General features: G+C 52.0%; 1 long non-coding RNA gene across 3 annotated transcripts; it reads right to left on the bottom strand.

The window, feature by feature from the left end:
• Nucleotides 1-3,782: 3,782 nt before the first annotated feature.
• Nucleotides 3,783-6,163, bottom strand: LOC149357162 (uncharacterized). Of its 3 annotated transcripts, XR_016291789.1 has the most exons (5): nt 5,427-6,161; nt 5,046-5,193; nt 4,783-4,933; nt 4,501-4,666; nt 3,783-4,130 (listed from the first exon to the last, which is right to left on the bottom strand). It is a non-coding gene; the product is annotated as an uncharacterized LOC149357162 (long non-coding RNA). The 3 variants fall into 3 exon arrangements; XR_016291788.1 differs by having other exon boundaries at nt 4,501-4,933; nt 5,427-6,163; XR_016291790.1 differs by having other exon boundaries at nt 4,501-4,933; nt 5,046-5,102; nt 5,427-6,162.
• Nucleotides 6,164-13,187: the final 7,024 nt, after the last annotated feature.

The raw sequence follows: 13,187 nt of genomic DNA, 5'->3' as shown, positions 1-13,187 counted from the left end.
CTCACAGTTTCTCCTCCCAGTTGATCTCGTCGTTGGAAGCGAGCCCGGCTGTATACCTCGGATGGTCTTGGGTCGTAGTGCTTTTGCAGCGCTTTTACGATGTCGTCGTAAGACACTGCCGCTGGTGTGCTTGGCTGAATAAGGGCGCAGACAGTATCGTAGGTCTGCTCCCCGCACAGCGTCAGCAGGTTGGCCCTCTTCAAGGCTGGGTCTGTGATGTTGTTAGCTTCAAAGTAGAACTGAAGGCGTCCAACCCACGATGACCACGATGAGCCGTTGAACTCTGGTATCTGATTGGGAAACCCTCGCGTAGCCATGGCTTGTCAATAGCGTTGCGTAGCGCGGGTCGAATCCCATCCTCGTCGCCACTGTCTTGTCCGGTCGCTGTGTTGAATGCAGCGAAAGACGCACACGGTACTTTAAGACTTCGTTTATTTAAAGCCGATGAGGGTGCGACCAGCGTCGACCGAGGCAGGAGCCGAACTGGCCGCCCGAAGAAAGGAGGGAGTGGAGAAGCGTCCACGGCAGGGAGTGGCTTCCCAGAACAGGAGGAGGGTGCGGGGGCGCACCGTGGGGGGGCATCCGGCGACAGCGTGCGACGAGGGGCAAGCGGTCGTTAGGAGGAGGATGCGAGTGGTCGTTAGGAGGAGGATTGAGTGGTCGTTAGGAGGAGGATGCGAACTGTCGTTAGGAGGAGGACGCGGGGGCGCACACACACAAAAGCAATAAGGGGACACAACACTATTGAAATTAGTCTCAAGCTTGTTCTTCCTTTTCCCCTGCTATGGCGGCCAGGGTGAAGGGGAATATCATTCTTTCAATCATTTGTCTGGCAACTAACGAATATAATGGGCATTTACTCCGAGCCGCCATTAATTGGCGCCATACCGTCGATTTTTACTCGGAGATGCGACCCCAAAGTCTCTTCCCCCCACTGGCGCTGTTATGGCAAACACACGAATGATAATGTTGCGTGCCGGCAGCTACAAAATAAAATCCTATACTGTTTTAAACGTGAAATAAATACTCGCGAGGTTATACATACATGTTAATGAAGCAACGATGCTTGCAACAAAAATATGTATGGACATTACACACTGGAAAACAGCCAACAAATGGACGCCAATTATGAAGGAAAACACACACAGAAGGCTGACCAACAACTGAGCTTTTATTCAAGCGAAGGAGCACATATATAGTGAACTGAGGGGGGTAACAGAGGGGAAGGTGTGTTGCGCAATGGCGGGTGAACAGAAGTAGTCACGTCACTGGGATAAAACAATAAAAAGCATAAAAAGTGAAAATCATACAACACTGACAAAAATAAAAGACGCGAAATAGCGGGGTGTAAAGGGCCACAGCGGAAATAAGAAAAAAAAAAGTTAAAAGCAGCAGTGTTTAAAAACGATAAAATTGTCCAAGATAATCAAATTTTTTATCTGTCAGTGCGAGGCACGGAGTGCTAATACAGGAATCCTTGTGTGCTGCGATCGCCATTGCTTCCAAAATTTCTCTTGTTAGTTGGTCATTTTTTCACGCCAGGAAAACAGTCTCACTCTTTGGCTCCGTTTTACTATATTTTTACTTTTTATGACTAGGCTTCAATGCTGTCGCCGGACGCTCCCTCCTCAGTTTTTTTTTTCCTACATGCGGGCTTGTAGGCGTGCGCGCAACGAGCAGACCACGCGACGAACCGGCTACGCCCACCCTTCGCCCGTCAGTTAGAACGACGCACCAATGGAGTGCCTTTAGTGAAAGTTTGCAGTATGACGCCAACCCGAAGGCTGCAGAGGATGAGGCCGTTTGCTTCTGGAAGGAAAGAACGAACGGGCTTTGATTTCAATTTTTACAGCTTTTCGGGGCGCGCATGGCTCTAGTATTTTGCAGAGCTTATCCTCGATGCCTGATCTATGCAGTGGGCTTCTTTTTCTAAAATGTCGTGACCCTGGTCAGTTGCCACACGGAGGCTATCAGGGACGCTGTATTGGAGCACTCTAAATTACGTAGACCAGCTGAGGTTCTTCAACGTGCGCTAACGTCGCAGAGCACGCACGCGTTTTTGCGTTTCGCCGCAATCGAAATGCGGGCTCCACGCCCAGACTCAAACCCGCAGCCTTGGGAATAGCAGCCGATGGCCACAGCCTCTGAGTCACCTTGTGGGTTTTATTTATTATGTGGGTTTTTATTAAGTATTTGCTGTGTAAGACAACGAGTTCTTCCGAAAGTAATTGTTGCATAACGTTACTGATCGAACTCTAATAAAGACTCTAATAATTAACTCGATTTCACATGAATTTGGCGTGCAATACTTTAGAATAGCGGAAAGCACATTTCAGAAACATCATTTAGGTTTCTTTCCAGACTTCCTTCAATTTAGTTGTGGCATACACTGGCTGCCATTTACGCACTGCCTAGCGCAGACAGCCTTCGGTGGGTAAATCTGCGCGATAGCACATCTCATACGTTGCAAAAAAAGTTTGGCTGAACCTAGTCCCGAACCGGTTCGGAGCGGTTCCTTTCAATCGTTCCGGTACAGGTTCAGTTCCAAGATGGAGAAAAAAATACGGGTCTGGTTCGGTTCCGGGTTCAGGTTCGCTTCCGGTTCGACACCCTGGTGAGCAGCCCTCTAGCAAACGGGGTGCGGTGGGGAGGTGGCTGGCTTCACTCCAACGGACACCAATCTTCCGGAAAGGGGGGGGGGGGGGAGGGGGGAGGTACAACACTTTCTCAGTAAGATGCATGACTTTTCTTTTTACTCAGAAAGGGTCACTGATGACGTTATAGAAATACAGGACATTTTAAGGCGGAAGCCTTTAATGCCTCATCGTTGTAAGCAGGAGTTGTCGACAGAAATTTCACGCTTTTCAATTGGTCGAAATGGTCGTGACGTCACAGTGCGCTAATTTCAAACGGGGCCAATTGTACTTAGGCTAGTAACCATGCAACCAATGAAAGGGATGGTATAGTGATGCTCTAAGTGGGACTGAGTTTAGGCAATTAGTTAATTAACCAATTAGCCTAATTTCTAGTCACACCAGATAAATAAATAAATAAAAACGAGTAGGAAATTGGTCGGGTTGGGGATTCGAACCAGGGTCTCCGGAGTGCGAGACGAGCACGCTAACCACCACGCTATGCCAGCTCGATGGTTTGGAATGAACAAAGGCGCGTGTAGTGAATACGGTGTCTTCATTCACTCCCATCTTCCTCCCTTCCCTTACGGCGAGGTTCAGGTGCCCACCGAAATATGCGAGATAGATACATTTCCTTTCCTCAAAAACCAATTTACCGACGAGCAAGGCGTAGAGCCGAACGGGCGATGGCGTTCTGTGGACGCCCCGTAGCGTTCAGTGTCACGTTCCACTCTTAGAGGCGAAGCTCAACACCTTAACCACACATCAGTGACACAACCCACGAAACACAAAAAGCGCTAATAGACGTCTAAAAAAAGTCTCGGAAGAAAAAGCTTGACATCTAAAAGAAGTTTCATCTAAGCAGTTTTTTAGACTTAGACGTCTACTAGCCCTCTATTAGCTCTGCTAACGCTACGCTTGTATACGGCTAGAAAACTTCTGAGGTAGAACTTTTTTAGAATTTTTTTAGACGTTCCTTTTTTTTCCGAAATGGGTGCCTGTAATATCTTACGCATTTCAAGACTGATTTTTAGTGCTGCCTTTAAACCCTCTAAAGGTTTAAAAATGTTATAGTTCATTTTTCTGGTATACATTCAAAATGAACTCAAAGCTGATTTGCAAAGACCCGAAAAATGAGCACACTTTTCAGTCACTGCATTACTCTTTATTGAATCCAGTGCATACACCCACACAAAAAAAGAAAGGGACCAGGAAATTAATGTTAGAAGCCACGGAGGAGGTAGCTTCACTGGTTTGGCTGACATTACAACGGTAAGCACTTGGATGGCGGGAAAGTGTCGAGCAGCAACCAATTGTTAAATCAAAAATTCATTCGGCCCGAGGCCTTGTTCACAACGGATGCGTTGACGATCAAGTTGCTGTGATGTGGACGGCAATGAAGAGATCGCTAGGTGTTCCCAAAATCGCTTTTCTTGCAAGGAGGATGCCAACTAGACGGTATACAAGGGGAAGTCAAATCCAGCTCTGTTCAGCAGCCTGCAGAAGTGAAAAATATTAGAGTAACCAAAAGCACAGTCAGTCAGGTGCATGTAGAATGGCCAATGAGGAGTCGGAAGCAAATAAGACCAGGAAATGGCAAGGAGTGACAGCACAGGCAATAAAATAAGCTAACTAAAAACACAGATGCATATGATGTCATTGCAAGCGGCATTTCAACACAGTGCTACGGCTCACCATAAACTCAAGAAGTCAATCAGTGTGGAGGCCTTTAACAGAAGCAAAATTCAAACAGCGTGCATGGACACTGAAAGCCAAGCAGTCAATAGCAAGTGCACTGCCTTACTGCGATGCACACTGTACTCGCAGAACCTCCTAAGCTGCATCTCGCAAACAGGCTTTCTCTTACCTGAAAGAAGTGGCTGAATCAAAAGTGGTTGATGGTTGACATCTTGCACCGTCGCACGAAACCATAGAAGAGATGCTGCTGTCCTGGTAATACCTGCATCACTTCGGTATACACAAGAGATGCGTTAAATCTTGGACCTAACCTTGACAACAACACAGGGGCACATCTGAAAGATAAGACAAATAAAAGTGCGTGTGTATAAGGCTCTTAACACTGCATTGCCAAACAAGCCCTTTCTAATCTGTACGATGAAGCTCAAACAGCGGGCAAGAGATTACTTACACCACTGCACAAGAAGCATTAGTCCGGATTCCCACCTCAGAACTGAAACAATCTCCAGACCAAGTCTTCTGAACAACCAAGTACAAGGTGCTGCAATTAATTTGCGCGAAACTAGACCAGGTCCTTGCTCCTCCAGCCAACAGTTGGGGTCCTAAGGGACAAACACATAATGGGGCTTGTGGAATGAACATTAGCAAACAGCCTAGACCTATACAAGAAATCATGAAGTGAAAGAAAAAGTGTCAGCTGCAAAGCATGCTTACCAAAACTTGAGAAGTTGAGCAGGCAAGGAGGTCCTCTGAAAACCACTGTTCAACAGCCTGTACCCAAAACGAAATGCACACAGTGAAGCAGGGACAACGCCAGCTGTGCATTGTGCAATGGTTTCCCAAAAAATAAAAGCTGCCACGCCTGCAAAGAGCCGTAGTACTTCACTGCACTGTCAAACAGCCGGCACACATACAGAGCAGCACCACTGAGTAAACTAACTTTGTGCCGGCCGGGGCTCTCAATCGCAATGAAATAAAAGCTTGACGCAGTTAAGATAACCAAAAACTGAAGGCACAGCGCACGAAGGACAGGACAGGTCCTTCGTGCCCTATGCCTTCAGTTTTAACAATGTACCGACTAGCCCAAACAAATACCTTAGTGAAGATAACCAAAGCCTTTTTAACGGGAGTTTCACTGACGGCAATCACAGCAAGGAGAATTGGAGCACACAGGTGGCCAGATGAGAGTCCTTGGCAAGAATAAAACCCTGCCAGAATGCAATAGAGCACAGACTTTAATCAATGTCTAGGAAAAAATTCGCGCCTTATCAACGTACGCTTAAACAAAGCTGGTTGGTTTGAAGCTTTGTCACGTTCACATTGTCACCGCCTTGGTAAAGAAAGTAACTCGCATAGCCTAGCTGTATCCACTTAACAAAAGCTCAAATAGCACTTTGGTATGTAAAGCACTGGCTGATACTGTTTTGTGATTTGTAAACCAAAGGAGTGACACACTAGCCGACCGTTCAATCAGGCGCGTTAGAGGCTTAGCTAAAGCAAGGCCGACACTTTCACCACAGAAAAGAAATGGAAGGTTACTTACTTTTGCGGAAAACGAGGCTCACATCTCAGTGAAAAACTGGTAGTAAACGATACCGCAGAAAAAGGGGAAACTGCGAACTGCAGCGGCGTCAAGTGCCAACCAGCGCGGAAAAAAGTGCGCAGCGAAACGTACAACGTACGCAGCATCCACTTCGCGCGCGTAGCTATCGCTAGCCTCTGCAACGCCAAATGAAGTACTAAATTTTTAAACGTAAAAATATACAAATCACCAAAGAACCAAAAAAAAACAAACTGAATCTAATACTTTCATGTAAAACTAAGCACTTGCAGCTTGCGCTAAGATTTAGTTCTGCTTGAAACGGTTAAAACCACTTTGGCAAACTAGCCTGCATCGCCACCGTGCGGAGCGACACCAAGCAGCAAGCTGCGGCGTGACTCAAGAAAGATTATTGCCTCCAAGATCTGCCGACACGATAGCGCGCGGGTGACAAGCGCGCGAGCGAGCTCGGCGAAGGCGGCGGGAAGGCATATGGGAAGGCGGCGTAGGCAGCGTACGCTGCGCCTGTCAATCCGCGTGCTGCCGCCAGCTAGCCGAGGGGTAACAGAGGCGTTCGCAACATGAAGCAAATTTTTTCGCTCGCGTAACTACCGTCGGCTTTCAGGGCCATTATATGTTACCAAAATCCAGCCTTACGAGTGGCGGCTTAGCTGCACTCATGGGCGTCCGGAAGGGGGGGCAAGGGGGGGGCGGTTGCCCCCCCTTGGAATTACGGATATTATTTATGCCCTAGTAGAAAACAACTACAAACCTACCGCTTCCCCCATCCCCAGACATCGGGTGCACCCCCCTGGAAAAAGTTCTGCGGACGCCCTTGGCTGCACTCGATGTGGAACGTGATTCGGGCTCCAGAGGAGAAAACGCGCTTTCAGTGTTCGAATACAAAGAGCGGTCTGTGGACCGGCGCGCCTGCTCTTCGAAACGTCAAGCAGGAGAGCCACCCAATTTATGTGCCGTGATTTACAGCATGTTTAATCCACGGCGGCAACTCCCTGCTGATTGCTAGGCGCGTCTCATTGACGTGGTCTCAAGTTCCACGTGTTAGAAACAAGTCTAGAAAACATCTGACTGCAGATGTTTAAGAGACGTCGCAGAGGAAACTTCTTCTTGTCGACATCTATGAGACGTTTGAACGCAGCGCAAGACGTTTGTAGTCATTTTTAGCTGTTCCGAGACGTTTGTAAGACGTTTTGTGTTTCGTGGGAAGCAGCAACACCGCGCTTAAGGCTTTCGCCTCACCGCACTTTAGGTCAACAAAGTGCCCCCCTGAATTTTTGTGACATGGATGGATGGATGTGACATGGATGGATGACATCGATGGATTCCTTCGCACGGAGGAGGATGACTAGACTGACAATATGCGAAAGTTGGCAGTGCGATTAAATGGCAAGAGCTACGAACAACGAGCATGCAAAAACGGGCCCTGTACCGATATTCGTAGCAACTTTCTCCTTGAAAATCGTGAAAATGGAAAGCAAGCGTGTTTTTTGTCGCCATCGACAACACCAGAAACGCGAAGGTTTGGGCGACAACCGCAGCGTAGCAGCTCCGGTCCTCAACCCCCCTACTGCAGCTGCAACCCTTCAACGCTGCACCGGTGCGCTCCGCAACCCCCTAATGACGTCACCGCGCCGATACAAACATTCACGCTGTCGCGAACACATGCCGAAATCAGGGATCACGAAGCCGTGGACGACGGCGCCTTCTTTAGCGCGATCACAGCTATTGATGGCCAGACAGCGAGTTGACGCGAAAGTCCGACCTCTCGACTATCTAGAAAAGCCAAAATGACTCCATCCTCGACACGCCTCTAGAGGTTTCTCCGAAGGAGAGTGCATTATACAAGAACTCAAGTTCCAACGACACTGCGCGTACCCTCATGTGATGCGAAACGGACTTCTTATGTCAGGATGAGCCCACGTCTAACTTTTCGAACACTATACAGAGAACGCGAAATGGGCTACTGGCCTGCACTTTCTGTCGCTGTGTAACGTGCCTGGAAGGCTGTCCTGAATGCTAGCGCCGGAAGAAAACGCCGTGAAGCCTGCAGGGTTCGTCAAGCCCCTGCATCCATGCACTTTGTGGGTTTCTAAGTGGACACAGGCCACCACCCACCGCGGGTTCGAGCTTCGCGCGAGCCAAGGGCCCCGATCAGCCGTCACCACACACACACTGGGACACCGATGCAGCGCACTCAACCTCCGCTGGGAGGAGAGCGATTCGCCGCAAAGAAATAGGCCTCCAAGTTCACAAAGGAGACGTTTATTCACATCGTCCTCCAGCTGATACACACACACTCAATAGTCACCCCGTCCCGGGGGCGCGCGAGGAGCAAGGCTCCGCTGCGCGCACGAAGCGACTCGAGTAATGCGCACCGCTAGCACGCCGCTGCAGGAGAATGTCCCCGCGGCAGTGCTGTGATCTCTCTCTCGTGTCGACCGTTGGGCCGGTTGCGAGAGAGAGTGGGCAATCAACGCAAGGTACGCCTGTCAGAGGTCGCTGGACCCCGCTGGACAGGCTCGAGCCGCTGCAGGTCAGAGGACACGTGCGGGCGAGCTCGAGTAAGCACTGGTCCGAACGGCAAGGCCGGCACGGACAAACAGTAACGTACGCACCTTACGCTGTCTCGGAGGGATCTCTCTCTCTGGGCCCCGCTCGGACGGTCGCGGGGTGCGCGGCCGCCCAGCGGATCCCGACTTCCCGCCAAAAGGCGCCAATGGCAAAGGCCCTTGGGGAGCCGGGGCGGAGCTGTGGCTAAATGACAGTGATTAGTCACCCAGCCGCCTCTCCACCGCCTGAGGCGGGAGCAAGGGAAAGAGGAGAAACAACGCGGGAGGCCGGCTAGCCGCGCAAAGGCGACGGCGGAAAGCCAGATTCCCACATCCCCCTCTCCTTAAATGCCCTCCTACCCATCGGCAAAGCACGCGGCCAAAATAAAGAAATCAATACACAAAAAAAATAAGCTACACTTCAGTTCCAAAATAAAGAAATGAATACACAAAAAAACTAGATACACTTCAGTTCCAAAATAAAGAAATGAACACACAAAAAAAACTAGCTACACTTCAGTTTCAGCCAGAACAACGTAGGAAAACAAAGGAAAAACAAGGCAAACAACACTTGCATACGCTTCAGTAAATCAAAACAGCACGCAGATTATATACACGGTACACAAGATGTGAATACAACTGTACAACTATGTTACAGGTGGATGCCAGCCTCAAAGTTCGGTGGCGCGGCCCAGTGGGCCTGTCGGCGACTCACCGCTCGCAGACTTCAAGTTGAACAGGTTGGGAGGGCCGACGACTGATGGCGGTCTTCTTTCCGTTGATGTAGGGTGCGTTGATGACGACGGGGCCGCGGCAGAGCACTGACCTCGCGCCCTTGGACACGACATCACGTTCGGGCACAAGAAAGTTAGTGCACCCCCTTCACGCCGGCTGAAACGGGCGAGGACGTTCGGCGGCGTCCAGATGTGTAACCTTGTCCACAGCGAGGGGTCCTTCTCATCCTCGCGCTCACGCAGAAGGACACAACGGCACAACTCACAGGCGTCGCCTTGGCTCATGGCTGCGCGCGCACACAGCCACAAACAAAAACACATGTGCACGTACACCGGCACGTGTGCGGACGCTGGTCGGCGACAACGTTCCGCTCATCAGAAGCGTCCAGAGGCGCCGCGGCGAGGGTCAGAGGGTGCACTTTCCGCCCCCCCCATCGCCCCAAACGCCCCGCCAACTTCCCCTCCATACGGGCCGCACAAAACTCGCACCGCGACACACGGCTCCTTAACGAGCCAACCACCCACAGTCGGGCCGGAAATGAGAAAAGGCGCGCTGTACAAACGACACCTAATCTTATCTATTCCTTCTAGAAGATAAGAGCAAGCACGAGCGGGCTGAAGTTTGCCTATGTACATCTCGGCACGTTAGAACAAAAAACAGACGAACCAGCTGGAAACGAAAGTGGCTAGAAACTGACTCAAACAAAACAAATAAATAAATAGATAAACACGCAAGGCTGGAACTGACCATGCTGCAAAAACAAAAAAAAATAACACACCGTGCTTCGCCTAGGTAGGGCCTGACGAGAAAGCTCGCCAGCTAGCTGAGGCTGCGTGCCTTCGGTTGCGGAAAAGTCCGCCGTCCGGCATCAATCACACCGGTGACCGTCGCCTCAGATTGTACCGGTGCTCCGTACGCTTGCGTTCCGCAGCACCAGTTGTGCCTTTGCGCTTGCCTTTGATACCAATGGGTACCGGCGCAAGCTCGTCAGACCGTGACGCGTAGGCCTTCAGGTCTATGAACCCCTGCTTGCTCCTGGGGAAAGGCCCCATCAAATCGCAGGTGGCCATCTGCCACGGACGCACACTGTCAATCGGTTTCATCATTCCAGGCGGCTTGCCGCCCCGTGACTTCACCGCTTGACAGACATGGCAGGAACGGCAATAGCGGAAAATGTCACGCTTCATGCCGGGCCACGTCACCGAATGGCTCAGTTTTGCAAAAACTTTGGAGCCACTCAAATGACTGGCCAGTGGTTCGTCATGAGAGAATCTCAACAGTGCGCCTCTCAGACTTTTGGGGATAACCACCTAGAACGGGTCGATGGACTCGTCATCGGTGGCTATGTATTTCAGCACGAGCCCGTCATGGTCCAGCAAATATGAATCCCCGGGGTTCGCCGCGACACACGCTGGCTTCTGCCCCCCTGCGCCCGCTACAATACAAGTAGCGTCACGGCGCTCCGTCTCCCTGAGACCGTCGCTCACCTCGCGACAAAACGGGTCATTTTGCTGGGCTTTCAGTAGCTCTTACGGCTGAAAACGATTCCAGTCATCCCAGAGGGGAGCATGGTCTCGTCCCCACTCAGGTTTGCAGCCAAAATTTCCGTTCGCGTCGGCACCTCCGAGGCGCTCACGAAGAGCTTTGCCTCTCGTCCGCTTTGCGAAGCGCTGCTCGCCTGGTTAGCGGAATGGGTTAACCCGTTTGCGGGTTCCCCCTCCTTGCCGCCCGGCGGCTCGTCCGCTGTTTCGCCCCCTCCGCCTACAGGCGTCAAGGCGCCGCTGGCGAGTGGGGCACGGGATAGCGCGTCAGCTACCACGTTTGTGCTCCCCTTTCGACACTGCACGGAAAAGTCGTAATGCTGTATCAGGAGAGCCCAGCGCGCCAGCCGACCCGCAGGCTCGCGGAGCCGCATCAGCCAACTGAGCGCACTGCACCCCTGCCTCAGTGGAGGCTTGGGCGGGCTACACGAACGAGGGAGGCAAGGCTCCTAGTTCGATGAGCGGCGTGGTTTCCACAGGGAACCGGGCCAGCGCCTCGCCGTTCCCAGAGCAGAATTGACTGCTCGCGGGGCACGGCTGCTGCTGTTCGAAACTGCCGGTTGCGGCAGCGTGACACGAACTGCTTTCACACTGGGCGGAAAGCTTGCACAGCTGAGGCATGCGACCAGCGGATGCACCGCAGGGTGCTTCCGATACAGCTCCAATGGGAGCCGCGTGGTCGACATTTTGGGTTGTCTCGCCGTGAACCCCACTGGGGGCCGCGGCCAACCACGGTGTCTAGCTATTCGAAGGAACAGCAGCCAGCGCATCAAACGACGCTACAACTCCGTAGGGAGCCGACATGTAGCTGCCGAGTGCCGCGCTGGGGGTGGTAGACACGGTGCGCAAGCGTGATCGTCAAGGCGACCTGCTCGGCTAATGTGCCATCAAAGGCGTAAGCGCCAATGACTTAGCACGTTGGGCGCCAGTTGTGGGTTTCTACGTGGACACAGGCCACCACCCACCGCGGGTTCGAGCTTCGCGCGAGCCAAGGGCCCCGATCAGCCGTCACCACACACACACTGGGACACCGATGCAGCGCACTCAACCTCCGCTGGGAGGAGAGCGATTCGCCGCAAAGAAATAGGCCTCCAAGTTCACAAAGGAGACGTTTATTCACATCGTCCTCCAGCTGATACACACACACTCAATAGTCACCCCGTCCCGGGGGCGCGCGAGGAGCAAGGCTCCGCTGCGCGCACGAAGCGACTCGAGTAATGCGCACCGCTAGCACGCCGCTGCAGGAGAATGTCCCCGCGGCAGTGCTGTGATCTCTCTCTCGTGTCGACCGTTGGGCCGGTTGCGAGAGAGAGTGGGCAATCAACGCAAGGTACGCCTGTCAGAGGTCGCTGGACCCCGCTGGACAGGCTCGAGCCGCTGCAGGTCAGAGGACACGTGCGGGCGAGCTCGAGTAAGCACTGGTCCGAACGGCAAGGCCGGCACGGACAAACAGTAACGTACGCACCTTACGCTGTCTCGGAGGGATCTCTCTCTCTGGGCCCCGCTCGGACGGTCGCGGGGTGCGCGGCCGCCCAGCGGATCCCGACTTCCCGCCAAAAGGCGCCAATGGCAAAGGCCCTTGGGGAGCCGGGGCGGAGCTGTGGCTAAATGACAGTGATTAGTCACCCAGCCGCCTCTCCACCGCCTGAGGCGGGAGCAAGGGAAAGAGGAGAAACAACGCGGGAGGCCGGCTAGCCGCGCAAAGGCGACGGCGGAAAGCCAGATTCCCACAACTTGTGCTCTCCACAGCCCTATCCTTTTGTCGTCGCCCGGCCACATGTGAATCATAGTCGGGACGGATTACATCTGAGCCGAGACCAAGTCAATTACTCGCGACACAGCTTCTGGAGCAGCAGTTATCCCTGCACAGCATCACCCTGCGGTGTGACCCGTAACGAACGTGATTAGTGATGCAGAGACGCCGTCTGTGGCGCACCTGATCGACCAGGTTTTTGAAATTTAGCGGCATTCGGAAGACGCACTCTCTCATTCGATGACAAATGGGTTGCCCCGATGACTGAAGAAAACCATTGCAGTCATGCTCCAGATGTACTATCAGCAAGAAATGAAACGCGAACAACAGAAGTGAGCCACGAAAAACAAAATACGCAGCTCTCAGCCAGGGGAAGCACAATGCTAGCTGCTACTATTTTAATTTCAAAGGCGCGAAGACTCTTCTTTAGAAGTAATATTCAACTTTGCTTGTATTTCCAATCCAGGAGCCAATATGCTGCTGTTTTTGTGTTGCCACCTCAGTTTTCTTGTTCGCGTTTCATTCGTTGCTGATGGTACGTACGTAGACGTCGAGCGCAAAACTTGCAATGACGTGCTACCTTACTCACATTTGCGAACAACACGGCATTGCAGAAAAACATCCTTCTCGCCTTTTCGTCACGTGGGCGTGAGATCGGAGCTCGCCGGTCGATATATGCTCCCGTTCTGTAGTGCCGATGGCCAATCTTTACCGGAG

The sequence above is a fragment of the Amblyomma mixtum genome, chromosome 3, assembly GCF_055824585.1.
Source record: "Amblyomma mixtum isolate Tamu chromosome 3, ASM5582458v1, whole genome shotgun sequence".
In the NCBI taxonomy this organism is placed as follows: domain Eukaryota; kingdom Metazoa; phylum Arthropoda; class Arachnida; order Ixodida; family Ixodidae; genus Amblyomma; species Amblyomma mixtum.
The sequence above is the reverse complement of the archived record's forward strand: the minus strand, read 5'-3'. Positions and strand labels throughout refer to the sequence as shown.